The sequence below is a fragment of the Aotus nancymaae genome, unplaced genomic scaffold, assembly GCF_030222135.1.
Source record: "Aotus nancymaae isolate 86718 unplaced genomic scaffold, 86718_ANA_hifiasm-v0.15.2.pri h1tg000002l, whole genome shotgun sequence".
Lineage (NCBI taxonomy): Eukaryota > Metazoa > Chordata > Mammalia > Primates > Aotidae > Aotus > Aotus nancymaae.
Window position 1 is genome coordinate 18947113 of NW_026988413.1, and position 13893 is coordinate 18961005.

At 40.3% G+C, this 13893-nt stretch overlaps 2 protein-coding genes across 3 annotated transcripts in view; one reads left to right on the forward strand and one right to left on the reverse strand.

Moving 5' to 3' along the window:
• SVOPL (SVOP like) overlaps positions 1-1483 on the forward strand; it is a 181885-nt gene extending 180402 nt beyond the window's left edge. Inside the window, exon 14 of the mRNA XM_064373072.1 lies at positions 1260-1483. The gene's annotated coding sequence lies outside the window, so the exon portion shown is untranslated. The remainder of the gene's footprint in view (positions 1-1259) is intronic.
• TRIM24 (tripartite motif containing 24) overlaps positions 1-13893 on the reverse strand; it is a 120674-nt gene that overhangs the window by 81358 nt on the left and 25423 nt on the right. The gene's annotated exons all lie outside the window — the stretch shown is intronic.

Genomic DNA, 13893 nt, shown 5'->3' on the forward strand with positions numbered 1-13893 from the left:
GGGATTTAACTCTTTAGTACTTGGCACATACAGTGCTCAATAAATATCTGTTGAATGAATAAAGGAAAACCCTTTTATTTTTTATTTTTTTAGAGGCAAAGTCTCACTCTGTCGCCCAGGCTGGAGTATAGTGGAATAATCATGACTCACTGCAGCCGTGAAATCCTGGGCTCAAGGGATCCTCTTGCCTCAGCCTACTGAGTATGGCTGGGACTACAGGCACATGCCACCAAGTCCAGCTAATTAAAAAAAAAAAATTATATATATAATTTTTAATTTTAGAGACAATGTTTTACTATGTTGCCCAGGCTGGTTTCAAACTCCTGGCCTTAAGTGATCCTCCCACCATGGCCTCCCAAATGGATGGGATTATAGGCATGAGCCATCATGACCAGTCACCTACCCTGTGATCCACAATTCCATGAACATTAGAAACAAAATATTATGGCATATTCAAATAATGAAATACTACACAGCAAAGAAATGAATGCATTAATCTATACATATCAATGTGACTGAATCCTCCAAAATGTTAAATAACTGTAAATTTCAGAATACATACTATATTCCATTAAAGTTCAAAAATGGTAAAATCCAAATTAAATATTGTGTAAGAAAGTGCACATAGTTGATAAAACTGTAAAGAGGGGCCGGGCGCAGTGGCTCACGCCTGTAATCCCAGCACTTTGGGAGGCTGAGGCGGGTGGATCACGAGGTCAGCAGATCAAGATCATCCTGGCTAACATGGTGAAATCCCGTCTCTACTGAAAATACAAAAAAAAAAAAAAAATTAGCCAGGCGTGATAGTGGGCGCCTGTAGTCCCAGCTACCCAGGAGGCTGAGGCAGGAGAATCACTTGAACCCGGGAGGTAGAGGCTGCAGTGAGCCGAGATCGCGCCACTGCAGTCCAGCTGGGAGACAAAGCAAAACTCCAACTCCAAAAAAAAAAAAAACTATAAAGAAAAGCTAGGGAATGATTAACACAAAATTCTGACAGTGGCTATGCCTAGAAAGGAGAAAAGAGGAAGCAGCTCCTCTCTAATACTATTAATACCTTCAAAACCTATTTTTCCTTAACCAGTTTCTAAGGCCTAAGAGGAGGTGGACATGGGTGGTACAAATGAGGCTGGGTGGTACAAATGAGGCCTCAGGCCCAGTCTAAGACCCACTGGCTACCTTCTAGGGTTAGAAGAGAGCCTGAGGTCTAGTAATTCTCACAACCTAATTCTAGTGCATTAAGTGTTACCCCTATTTTACAGATGAGAAAACTGAGTGCTATGACTGGTCCATGGTCTCACAACCACTGATGACATGTTATGTGTACACTCTACATAGTAAGTATTTAAATGGAGCTGTAGCATGGACTTTAAAGCTGTACAAGACCTAGATCAGCCCTCCTCGTTGATTGCTCTGTAACTCCTAAACAATCTTTCTGAGCCTCTGTTTTGTCTTCTGTGAAACAGTAATACATGGTAATCATGATGATGGCTATCCTATTGAGAACTTGCTGTGTTCTAGTTACTGTGCTCAATATGCCAGTTCCATTAGAACAACTCTGAGGCACAACTGTTGTAAGGATTACATCAGTAAATGTACAGAACAGGTCTAACCTAAGATGGTACCCGGTTAACCTAGGCAGTAAGCCCTGTACTCTCCAACTAAAATCAGATGACAATAGCTGGCTCTTTCTAAATCAGGTAGATGAGGACCAGCACAATCTCATCTACATTGATTCTCTCCAAGTATGATCTCTAAGGCTACAAATAAATTCTGAGTCACGGATGTACCTCTACCTAATAAGGAACAATTGAGACCAAATGTTAGTAAATCCCAAATTTACATCTCTACCGGAACTTCATTCCCAAGCCTCAGGTGTATCTTTTTTCAGTAATAGAAAAACAAAGCACTATATATTACACAGTAAATACAATCACGAGCTGCATAACATTTTTTGTATTTGTTTTTTTTTCTTTTGAGATAAAGTCTCGCTCTGTCACCCAGGCTGGAGTGCAGTGACGTGTTTTTGGCTCACTGCAACCTCCGCCTCCCCAGGTTCAAGCGATTCTCCTGCCTCAGCCTCCCAAGTAGCTGGGACTATAGGCACATGCCACCACACATGGCTAATTTTTTGAATTTTTAGCAGAGACGGGGTTTAACCATGTTAGCCAGGATGCTCTCAATCTCCTGACCTCATGATCTGCCCGCCTCAGCTTCTCAAAGTGCTAGGATTATAGGTGTGAGCCACTGCAGCTGGCCGTTGCATAACAGTTTTTAACCAACAATGGATCGCATATATGTCAGTGCTACCATAAAATTATAATGGAGCTGAAGGCTGGGCATGAAGTTCTCCTGCTTCAGCCTCCCAGCTACTCAGGAGGCTGAAGCAGGAGAACTGCTTGAACCCAGGAGGCGGCGACTGCAATGAGCCAAGATCACGCCATTGCACTCCAGCATGGACAACAGAGACTGTCTCAAAAAAAAAAAAAAAATTATAATGGAGCTGAAAAATTCCTATCACCTAGTGAAAGCTGTGGTAATATAGATAATATTGAGGTGCAATGCTTGTGTTTAGGGTGATACTGATATAAACAAGCCTACTGAGCTGTCAGTCATATAAAAGTATATAGTAATGTTCTAGGCCCCCTTCATATGCACTCATCACTCACTACCTGACTCACCCAGAGCAACTTCCAGTCCTGCAAACACCACTCATGGTAAGTGCTCTCTACACAGGTGTAGCTTTTTTTAAAAAAAATTTTTATACTGTATTTTTCTAGGTTTTAGATATATTTAGATATACAAATACCATTGTGTTACAGATGAATACTACAGGATTCAGTACAGTAACATGCTGTACACATTTGTAGCCTAGGAGCAACAGACTGTACATATTCACTTGATGTATAGCAGGCTATACCACAAAGGCTTGTGTAAGTACACCCTATAATATTTAGACAGCAAAATTGCCTAATGACACTAAGAGACCAATGGACGATGGTATCTCAATGTCTGGATGAAGGAAGTGACTCTTTTGACACACTATCCTGGCAAGAGTAGAATACTGGGGAAACATAAATCAACTTTCCTTTTTTTTTTTTTTTAAGATGGGGTTTCACAATGTTGGTCAGGCTGGTCTTGACCTCCCGACCTCAGGTGATCTGCCCGCCTTGGCCTCCAAAGTGCTTGGATTACAGGCGTGAGCCACCACGCCCGGCCCAACTCTCCTTTTTATAAGAAAAAATATGAAGTCACAAAGGCAGAGAGAGAATCAACTTCAAAGAGAAATATTAAAACAAATAAGCCAGTATAGTTTCTATAAATTGCTTCTCTTTGTCAATACAAACAGGTAAGAATATGTGCAGAAAACAAGCTGAACAATGAAACTACCTGTTTATTAATTAAGCTGGAGCAACTAACACTTCCAGTGTCATATTTTTTGCATTTTAAAGAGCTGTTTAGGTTTAATGCTCCTTACCCATCTAAATCTAATTGACTGTGTTTGCTGAAATCATGAAACATGTTTAGATAACTATAGTCAAAAACCATGACTGACTGGGACAGGCGTGGTAGCTCATGCCAGTAGTCCCAGCACTTTGGGAGGCCAAGGCAGGTGAATTGCTTCAGTTCAGGAGTTTGAGACTAGCCTGGGCAACATGGCAAAACTCTGTCTCTACAAAAAATTTAAAAAGTAGTCAGGTGTGGTGGCATGAACCTGTAGTCCCAGCTACTCAGGAGGCTTGAGGTGAGAGAATCACCTAAGCCTGGGAGGTTGAGGCGTCAGTGAGACAAGATTGCACCACTGTACTCTCCAGCCTGGGCAATAGGTGAGACCCTGCCTCAAAAAAAACAAAAACATGACTGACACAATAGCCCATAAATTATACACTTACAAAAGTAAGCAGACTTAAAATGAATCTACTAGATTCTGATTTTATTTTATTTATTTATTTTTTTGAAACAATCTTGCTCTGTCACTGAGGCTAGAGTGCAATAGCGTGATCTTGGCTCAGTACAGTCTCAACCTCCCGGCTCATGCAATCTTCCCACCTCAGCCTACTGAGTAGCTGGGACTACAGACATGCACCACCATGCCTGCATAATTTTATTTTTTTTGTGAACAGACAGGGTCTCACTATATTGCCCAGGCTGGTCTCAAAGGATCCTCCTGCCTCAGCTTCCTAAAGTGCTGGGATTACAGGCATAAGCCATGGTGCCTGGCCTTATTCCCACCCCCATCCCCCACCCCCGCTTTTTTTTTTTTTAAGACAGGGTCTCACTCTGGTTGCCCAGGCTGGAATACAGTGGCATGATCTTGGCTCACTGTAGCCTCAACCGCTCAGCATCAGGTGATTCTCCTACCTCAGCCTCCTGTGTAGCTGGGACTACAGGCCTGTGCCACCATACCCCACTTAATTTTTTGCATTTTTAGTAGAGTCAGGATTTCACTATGTTGTCCAGGATAGTCTCAAATTCCCGGACTCAAGCAATCCGCCTGTCTCAGCCTCCCAGAGTGCTGGAATTACAGGCATAACCCACCACACCTGGCCTCTTATTCCTTTTTTCTACAAATGAAATGTTTCAAGCTTTTGGGTTTTGAGATGTGAATATGATTTGTTATCTCCTTTCTGTGAAGTTTTAGTTTCTAAACCTAAGCATAATGCAGGGCTTAAGTTTCGACATTGTGGGCTAGGAATGGCTGGCACTTCCTTGATTGCCTAGCTCCACAAAAGACTTATGTGGACTTAAAGTCTCTTATTACACACTTTGGATCACAACACAAGTGAGTTTAATGACAGGGTCATGAGATGGATCACCACCAGCAAAGCAACTTTATTCCAACATCCACAGCAGACAAAGGAGAGGATATATATAATGCAAAATAGTGCCGTCCGTGGTCCTGTCAATACCACTAATGATACTGAGTCTTACATACATAAATAACAACAACAAAAAAGAGTAAGTGCTATCTACAAGAAATCTACTTCAAATATATAGAGGTTAAGGGAAGGAAAAAAAAAACCAAGATGCTAACAGATACACATTCAAACAATAAGCATATGTACAGGGCAGTTCTCCAGGTGGCCTTGAATCAAGCCAGTTCCCTGCCCCGCCCCACACCTTTGTGTAACTATATACCATGCTGACAATGAAGCATCCTGAGACAAGGAGGAGCTGGTTGGAAGAGCCTCAGTTTCTGTTCCTGTCATTTCCTCCACCCTCAAACAGGATATCCTTCAATGCTTTAGCCCGATGAATCATGGTACCCCTGGGACATAAAACCTTCTTTCCTGGGTCCTCAGCTATGGGCTACAGACAAGAGACTACCCAATCTAAGCAGCTTTCCCAAGCCTTGAGGGACTGATTTGCAACGAATGCTAGGCTTCTCCTGTCCCTTGCTGCCTATCTGTGGGTAATAAAACTGGGCTTCACGTAACTTGTTGTGGTTATGAATGTTTTGACTCACTGGACTCAGGCAAGTAGTAAAAATGCAGTCCGAAATATAGTGGGCTAAAATGGCAACCAGTACACAGTGAACATCCTTCATAATATGAAACCAGAAGGACTTAATACTCTCAGACAAAGCACACTTCAGAACAAGGACTATAACAAGAGATAAAGTAAGAACACTGAGTAATGATAAAGGGGTTAACTCATCAAGCCATAATCCTAAATGCATATGCATTTAATTAACCGAGCTTCTCAAAAAATGATATAGAAATTGATACAGCTAAAAAAACAACAACAACAACAACAAAGACAAATCTACATTTGTTGATTTCAACTCTACCCACTCAGAAATCAATAGAGCAGCAGACAGAAAAATCAGTAAGCGTGAAGAAGACCTGAACAAAAGAATCAAACCTGATCCAAATGACACTTAAAAAACAACGTGAGCAGGCCAGGTGTAGTGGCTTACGCCTGTAATCCCAGCACTTTGGGAGGCTGAGGCAGGTGGATCACCTGAGGTCAAGAGTTGAAGACCAGCCTGGCCAACACATGGTGAAACCCCATCTCTACTAAAAATACAAATTAGCCAGGCATGGTGGCACATGCTTGTAATCCCAGCTACTTGGAAGGCTGAGGCAGGAGAAGCGCTTTAACTCAGGAAGCAGAGGTTGCACCACAAGATCACACCACTGCACTCCAGCCTGAACAAAACTCCCATCTCGAAAAAGAAAAAATGATAGAGAAGGCACATTCTTTAAGTATGCATGGGATATTCACCAAGATAGAACATATACAGGAAAACAAAATGTGTATAAATGTATAACTAAAGCCACACAAGGAGCCAGACACAGTGACCACACCTGTAACCCCAGCACTTTGGGAGGCCGAGGTGGGAGGACTGCCTGAGCTTAAGAGTTCGAGACCAGCCTGTTCAACATGGTGAAGCCCCATCTCTACCAAAAATAAAAAAATCAACCTGTTGTGATGGTGGGCGCCTGTAATCCCAGCTACTCAGGAGGCTGAGGCAGGAGGATCCCTTGAATCCGGGAGGGACAGGTTGCAGTGAGCCAAGATTGCACCACTGAACTCCAGCCTGGGCAACAGAGTGAGACTCTGTCTCAAAAAATTAAAAAATAATAATAATTAAAAAAACAAAATTTAGCCTGGCATGGTGGCATATGACTGTGGTCCCAGCTACTCAAGGGAGTTTAACAACAGGATCAAGAGGCTGAGGTGGGAAGATGTCTTGAGCCCGGGAGGTGGAGGTTGCAGTGAGCTGAGATTGCACCACTGCAACCTGGCCTGGGTGACAGTGTAAGACCCTGTCTCAAAACATAAATAAGTTAAAAATAAAAATTTTAAAAAAACCACATAAGGCCAGGCACGGTGGCTCAAGCCTGCAATCCCAGCACTTTGGAAGGCTGAGGCAGGCAGATCACTTGACCTCAAAAGTTCAAGACCAGCCTGGACAGCCTGACCAATGTGGTGAAACCCCGTCTCTACTTAATACAAAAAATTAGCTGGGCGTGGTGGCGGGTGCCTGTAATCCCAGCTACTTGGGAGGCTGAGGCAGAAGAATCGCTTGAACCTGGGAGGTGGAGGCTGTAGTGAGCAGAGATCGCACCACTGCACTCCAGCCTGGGCGATAGTGCAAGACTCCATCTCAAAAAAAAAAAAAAATTGAATTTGTAACTGAAAGCCTTCCCATGGGCCAGGTGTGGTAGCTCATACCTGTAATACCAGCACTTTGGGAGGCCAAGGTGGGAGGATTGCTTGAGTCCAGGATTTCAAGACCACCCTGGGGAACATGGCGAAACCCCTTCTCTACAAAAAATCCAAACCAAACCAAACCAAACAAACAGAAACCCTTTCCACAAAGAAAAGTCTAGATCCAAAGGGCTTCACTGGTGAATTCTATTTAACATTTAAAGAAGATAATACCATCCCTAAACAAACTGTTTCAGAAAATAGATAATCCCAACCTTATTTTATGAGGCCAGTATTACCCTGATACTAAAATCAGATAGCCATTACAAGGAAAGAAAATTATAGACCAATCTCTCTCATAAACAAAAATTAACAAAAAATCATTAACACCAGAAAATCAAACACAGAAATACATAAAAATATATATACATCATGATTAAGTAGAGTTTATTCCAGAAATACAAGGTTAGTTGAGCATTCAAATAATTCACTATGTTAACAAAATAAGGGAGAAAAGCCATATTTGATCATCTCAGTATATCTGGAAAAGAAATCTGAAAATTTTGGATGGGCAGAGTGGCTCATGTCTGTAATCCAGTGCTTTGCGAGGCTGAGGTAGGAAGATCACTAGAGGCCAGGAGTTCAAGACCAGTCTGGGCAACATAGCACAATCTCATCTCTACTAAAAGAAAATACAATTAAAAAAGAAAAAGGAGCCGGGCGCAGTGGCTCATGCCTGTAGTCCCAGCACTTTGGGAGGCCAAGGTGGGTGGATCATCTGAGGTCAGGAGTTCGAGACCAGCCTGACAGGGAGAAACCCCATCTCTACTAAAAATACAAATTTAGCCGGGCATGGTAGTGCATGCCTGTAATCCCAGATATTCAGGAGGATGAAACAGGAGAATTGCTTGAACCCAGGAGGCAGAGGTTCCAGTGAGGCTAGATCACGACATTGCACTCCATCCAGCCTGGGCAACAAGAGCGAAACTCCGTCTCAAAAAAAGAAAAAGGAAAAAAAAATCTGAAAGGTTCACCTATCCATAACAAATTTTCAGCAACCTAAGAACAGATGGAAACTTCCTCAACCTGATAAAGATCATCTCTAAAAAATCTATAGCTGATATATATTCAATGATGAAATACAAAATGCTTTCTGCTGTGACTGGGAAGAAGGCAAGGATGTCCACTCTTACCACTTCTATTTAGAACTGTTTTAGTGAGTGCAAAAAGGCACAATAAAGAAAATAAATCCAGATTGGAAAAGAAGAAGTAAAATTATATTCACAGGTGATGTGATTGTAGATACTGACAAACTAATCCTAAAATTTAATGAAAATGCAAAAGACAGAGAATTGCAATAACAATTCAAAAAATACCAAATCTGGAGGACTTACGCTACTTGATTTCAAGATACTATGGGTAGAGCTACTGTCATCAAATAGGGTAGTATTTGAGAGAGGAGAGAAATATATACAAACAATGGAAAAGAACAGAGCCCAGAAATAGACATATACATAGATTGTATAACAATTATTTAATCAGAGTCTCAAAAGAATGGACTGAGAGAAAATAAAATGGGCAAGAATTTTGTTGAAGTGAAGTAACAGATTCTATTAAGTTTCCCAAGTCCAGTGACTCCCGAGTAGAATAAAAAGAAACTAACATCTAAATGTATCACACTAGACTGGACATGGTGGCTCATGTCTGTAATCCCAACATTTTGGGAGGAAGAAGCAAGAGGATTGTTTGAGGCCAGGAGTTTGAGACCAGCCTGGAAAACACAGTAAGACTCCATCCCTATTTTTAAAAAATGAAGAAAATAAATATACCATCCTAAAACTGCAGAAATCAAAGACAAAGAGAGGTCTTAAATACAAAGAAAAAAGGATAAATTATCATGAAAAAAGACAAAAGTAGGGCTGTTATCCTACTTCTCGTCAGCTAAAACGTTCAGAAGACAGTAGTGGGCTGTCTTCCAAGTGCAAAAAATTGCCTAACCAGAATCCTAAATCCAGAAATACTGTCAAAGACTAAGATGTATTAGTTGAAACAGACTGTCAGAATCAATAATAAAATGCCAATATACGCTGCTGCATTGCTAGTTTGATACATTTTGTAGGTTCACTACTTTTAGAGTTTACTTTTTGTTCTGATATAAAATTATTTTTGAATACGTAAAACATTTACATGGGTTCAAAAGTCAAAAACTGTATTAAAAAGTACAGCAGGCTGGGTGCAGTGGCTCACACCCATAATACCAACACTTTGAGAGGTCGAGGCAGGTGGATCACGGGGTCAGGAAATCGAGACCATCCTGGCTAACATGGTGAAACCCTGTCTCTACTGAAAACACAAAAAATTAGCTGGGCGTGGTGGTAGGTGCCTATAGTCCCAGCTACTTGGGAGGCTGAGGCAGGAAAATTTCTTGAACCAGGGAGGCAGAGGTTGCAGTGAGCCAAGATCGTGCCACTGCACTCCAGCCTGGGCAACAGAGCAAGACTCCATCTAAAACAAAAAAGGTATAGCAAATCTCTCTTCCATCTTTTTTCTTTATATTCAAAAGAGTGTGAGTCTTTTTATGATACTTTCATTGTATTTATCAAATAATATAAATTATAACATAATTGGATTTCTCACAGGACACTACTATTAATTTTATTTTTAATTTCATTATTATACTTTAAGTTCTGAGATACATGTGCAGAACATGCAGGTTTGTTACATATGTATACATGTGCCATAGTGGTTTGCTTAACCCATCAACCCATCATCTACATTAGTTATTTCTCCTAATGCTATCCCTCCCCTAGCCCCCCACCCTCTCTTCCATCTGTATCACTCTATTCCATTTGCCCTACTTGACCTGCCCTAGTCATTTTTATTAAGCCGTGTTTTCTGGTATCCATCCAGTTATTTTTTCCTTCTTCTTTTCCTAGAAGTTCTTTTTGCAAAAAAAACACTGTACTGCAGCTTGTTTTTGTTTTCCACTTAACAATACATCCTGGTGATCACTCCTTATCAGTGAATACAGATCTACCTGCATTCTTTTTTTCCTCACATTGTATGTACCTCAACCAGTCCTTTTTTACAACTTATTTCCCATCTTTTGCTATTATAGTGATGACTCAATGAATAACTCTGTCTACATATCACTTTACTAGTGGCAGATGTACCCTTAAAATAGATTCTTAGAAGTGGGTTTGTGGGTCAAAGGATAAAAGGATCTGCAATTTTGTTAGAAACCACCAAATGCACTCTCGTTGGAAATGTGTAACAATATCCAGTTTCTCAAAGTCTCAAATAGAGTATTTTAACAAACATTTGGATTTTTGCCTGATAGGTGAAAAATAGCTATATTGGTATAGTTTTAGCTGACATACTCCGTATTGTAAGGTTTAACATCTATCTTTTTGTTGTTGTTTCATTTTATTTTCCTTTTTAAAATACAGATGGGGTCTTGCTATGTTGCCCAGGCTGGTTTTCAACTCTTGCCATCAAGTGTTCCTCCTGCCTCAACCTCCCAAAGTGCTAGGATCACAGGTATGAGCCACTACTCATATTAATCATAGAAGTAATTCCAGATTAAGAGAAACATGGCCAGGTATGGTGGCTCATGCCTGTAATCCTAGTATTTTGGGAGGCCAAAGCGGGAGGGTCACTTGAGGCCAGGTGTTCAAGACCAGCCTGTGCAACATAGGGAGACCCTGTCTCTATTTAAAAAATAATAACAATAATAAACAGATATAAAGGGCATTTTTGGGAAAAGGGAAAAAAATGGAAGATGGACTTGTATTAGACTATTGGGAAATAACACATATTTTAGACAGCTGTGATAAAATTATTGGTATTATCAAGGTGACTATCTATCTTTGGTAAGAGAGTGGTATGTATGAACCAGCTACCATGACTCCTTCCATAGTCCTGCTGCAACACAGGGACAGCATTCCTAGAGTAGCTCACTGTTGCTATAGTGAACAGTAAGGACTTTGTGCTCTAAAATTCTGGGGTGTGATTTAATTGGTATGGCAGTTCCCTGAGGATCAGCAGAGATGGTTGGCTATATCTGATCCCCTTAGGCTTATGGTGGCTTCTCTGGTGACATCTATCAGCACATTTAAAAGGAATACACACTAGTTTTTAAGAATCTAGACATTTAAAAATATCTGAGAGGCTGAAAGCAGATACAGAGTTAATGGGACAGAAACGTCAATAACCCACATAATAAGGAACACAGACTTCACAAAAATCATTTGGAAAAGTCACTATACAAATAGACAACTTTAGACCTCAATAAACAACAAAATAAATCCCTGAGTAGAAGGACAATATGTTTTTGAGTTACCAGCACATTGTAATACTCAAATTGACTGGTTCTCAACAAAAAAATTTTTAAATCATAGAAAGCACATGGCTGGCTAACAGAAAAAAAATAATCTGACAGCAAACTATCCCTGGGACAGCTCAGACAGTCAAACTACTAGTCAAGGATGTTAAGTCAACTGTCTCAAATGTGCTCAATGAAATAAAAGAAACTATGCACAAAGAGTTAAAGGACATCAGAAGAGTATATGAACAAACAGGGAATGTCAGTAAAGAGACATACATTATAGAAAGGAACCAAAAAGAAATTCTGAAGCTGAAAAGCCCAAGAGCTAAAATGAAAAAAATCGTACAGCAGTGCAAGGGCAGATTTGAGCAGGCAGAATAATCAGCAAACATGAAGATAAAACACTTGAAATTATCCAGTCTGAAGATTAAAATGAAAAAATAAAGAAAAAATGAACAGAACCTAAGGTACCTGTGGAACACCATCGAACAAGTCCTAGAAGAGAAAGAGGCAAAAAAAAAAAAAAAAAAAAAGTGGAATAATTAATACCTAAAAAGTTCCCAAATTTGATGAACATGAATCCATAGCTCCAAGCAGGATAAACTCAGTAATTTTCCAACTTCTAAGGGGTGGCTTATTTTTGCTTGTTGATGGTTAGTACAGTCCATTTGCGACTTTCCCCAGAGCAGTAGCCTCTCCCGTCATCAAGCACTCCCCTGGCTCCACAATCTGAAAGTTGATTCCGGTCATTTTTTCCAGCTTACTGGTTGTTTCAATGTAAGAATTAACCTGTAGAGATTCCTACTCTGCTACTTTGCAGGATGCCCTCTTAACCAAAATCAAAACTACAGTACATTAAAGGACATTATCAAGAGGGTGAAAAGACAACCCACAGAATGGGAGAAAATATTTGCAAATTGTGTATCTTATAAAGCATCTTAGTAACCAGAATACATACTTTTACAACTTAACGAAAATTCAAAAATAGGTAAAAGAACTTCAATAGACATTTCTATTCTTTTTTTTTTTTTGAGACAGGGTTTCATCCTGTTGCCCAAGCTGGAGGGCAGTGGTCCCCAGGCTGGAGGGCAGTGGTACCATCAATCACCTCTCACTTTAGCCCCCACCTCCTGGGCTCAAGTGTTCCTCCTGTCTCAGCCTCCTGAGTAGCTGGGACTACAGGCATGTACCACCATGCCTGCCTAAATTTTTTTAATTTTATTTTTGTAGAGACAGAGTCTCCCTGTGTTGCTCAGTTTGGTCTCAAACTCCTGGGCTCAAGTGATCCTCCCACCTCAAACCCCCAAAGAATTGAGATTATAAGTGTCAAGTCACTGTGTCTATCCAACATTTCTCCAAAGAAGATTAAAAAAAAAAAAAAACAAGCACATTAAATGATTTTCAACATCATTTGGGAAATGCAAATCAAAACCACAATGAGATTATCACTTCACACCCACTAGGAATGGCTTTCATCCAAAAAATTTAAAAAAAGGAAAAATAAATATTGTCCAGGATGTGGTGTAATTAGAATTCTTGTGCATTGCTGATGGAATGCAAAATGGCAGAGCTGCTGTGGTAAACAGTTTGGTAGTTCACCAAAAAGCTAACAGCCATTCTACACCTAAACACCCAAAAATAACTGAAAACAGGGACTAACACATACTTGTACACCAACATTCATAGCAGTATTATTCATAATAGCTAAAGAGTGGACAATATAAATATTCATTAAAAGATCAATGTGTAAATAAAATGTGCTGTACCCTTACAATGGAGTATCATTCACCCATAAGAAGTGAAGTCTGATATATGCTACTGGGGGATACAGTAAATTCCTCTTCAAAGAACCAATGTCAGTATGTTCAGCTTCCCTATTCTTTGTTCTCCATTTTAAAGTTTAACTTCCTTGTTCTTTACTTACGTCTCCTTGCCCCTGGTTTCAGTAAACAACCCCCTCCTAGCCTCTATCACCTGCTTTGTCCTTAGTCATCCTTCGTCACCTGCTCTGTAACCATCCTTCCCACCAAAACTACTCACCCTGCCTCTCTGGATCATACCCCTGGCTCTCTTTAAAATAGCCAATCAGAATTAGCTAAGACTGTGGTGTCCAACCCTAGCCAATAGGGGAAAGACACAGCAGTAGAGACTAGCTACATCAGGGATAGGACCCCCTTCCTCTCCCTTGTCCAGTATGCTCTCACCATTGCTCCATCCACCAGACACACTCTTCTACAGAAATAAATTTGCCTTGCTGAGAAAATTTATGTTTGAGTGCTATTTCTTTTGTGGCACTGAAAACTTGTTTCCAACACTATGCTATGGATAAAACTTAAAAATATTATGTTAAAGGAAATAAGTCAGACCAGAAAAAACAAATATTATATAATTTTATTTGCATGAGGTTCTAG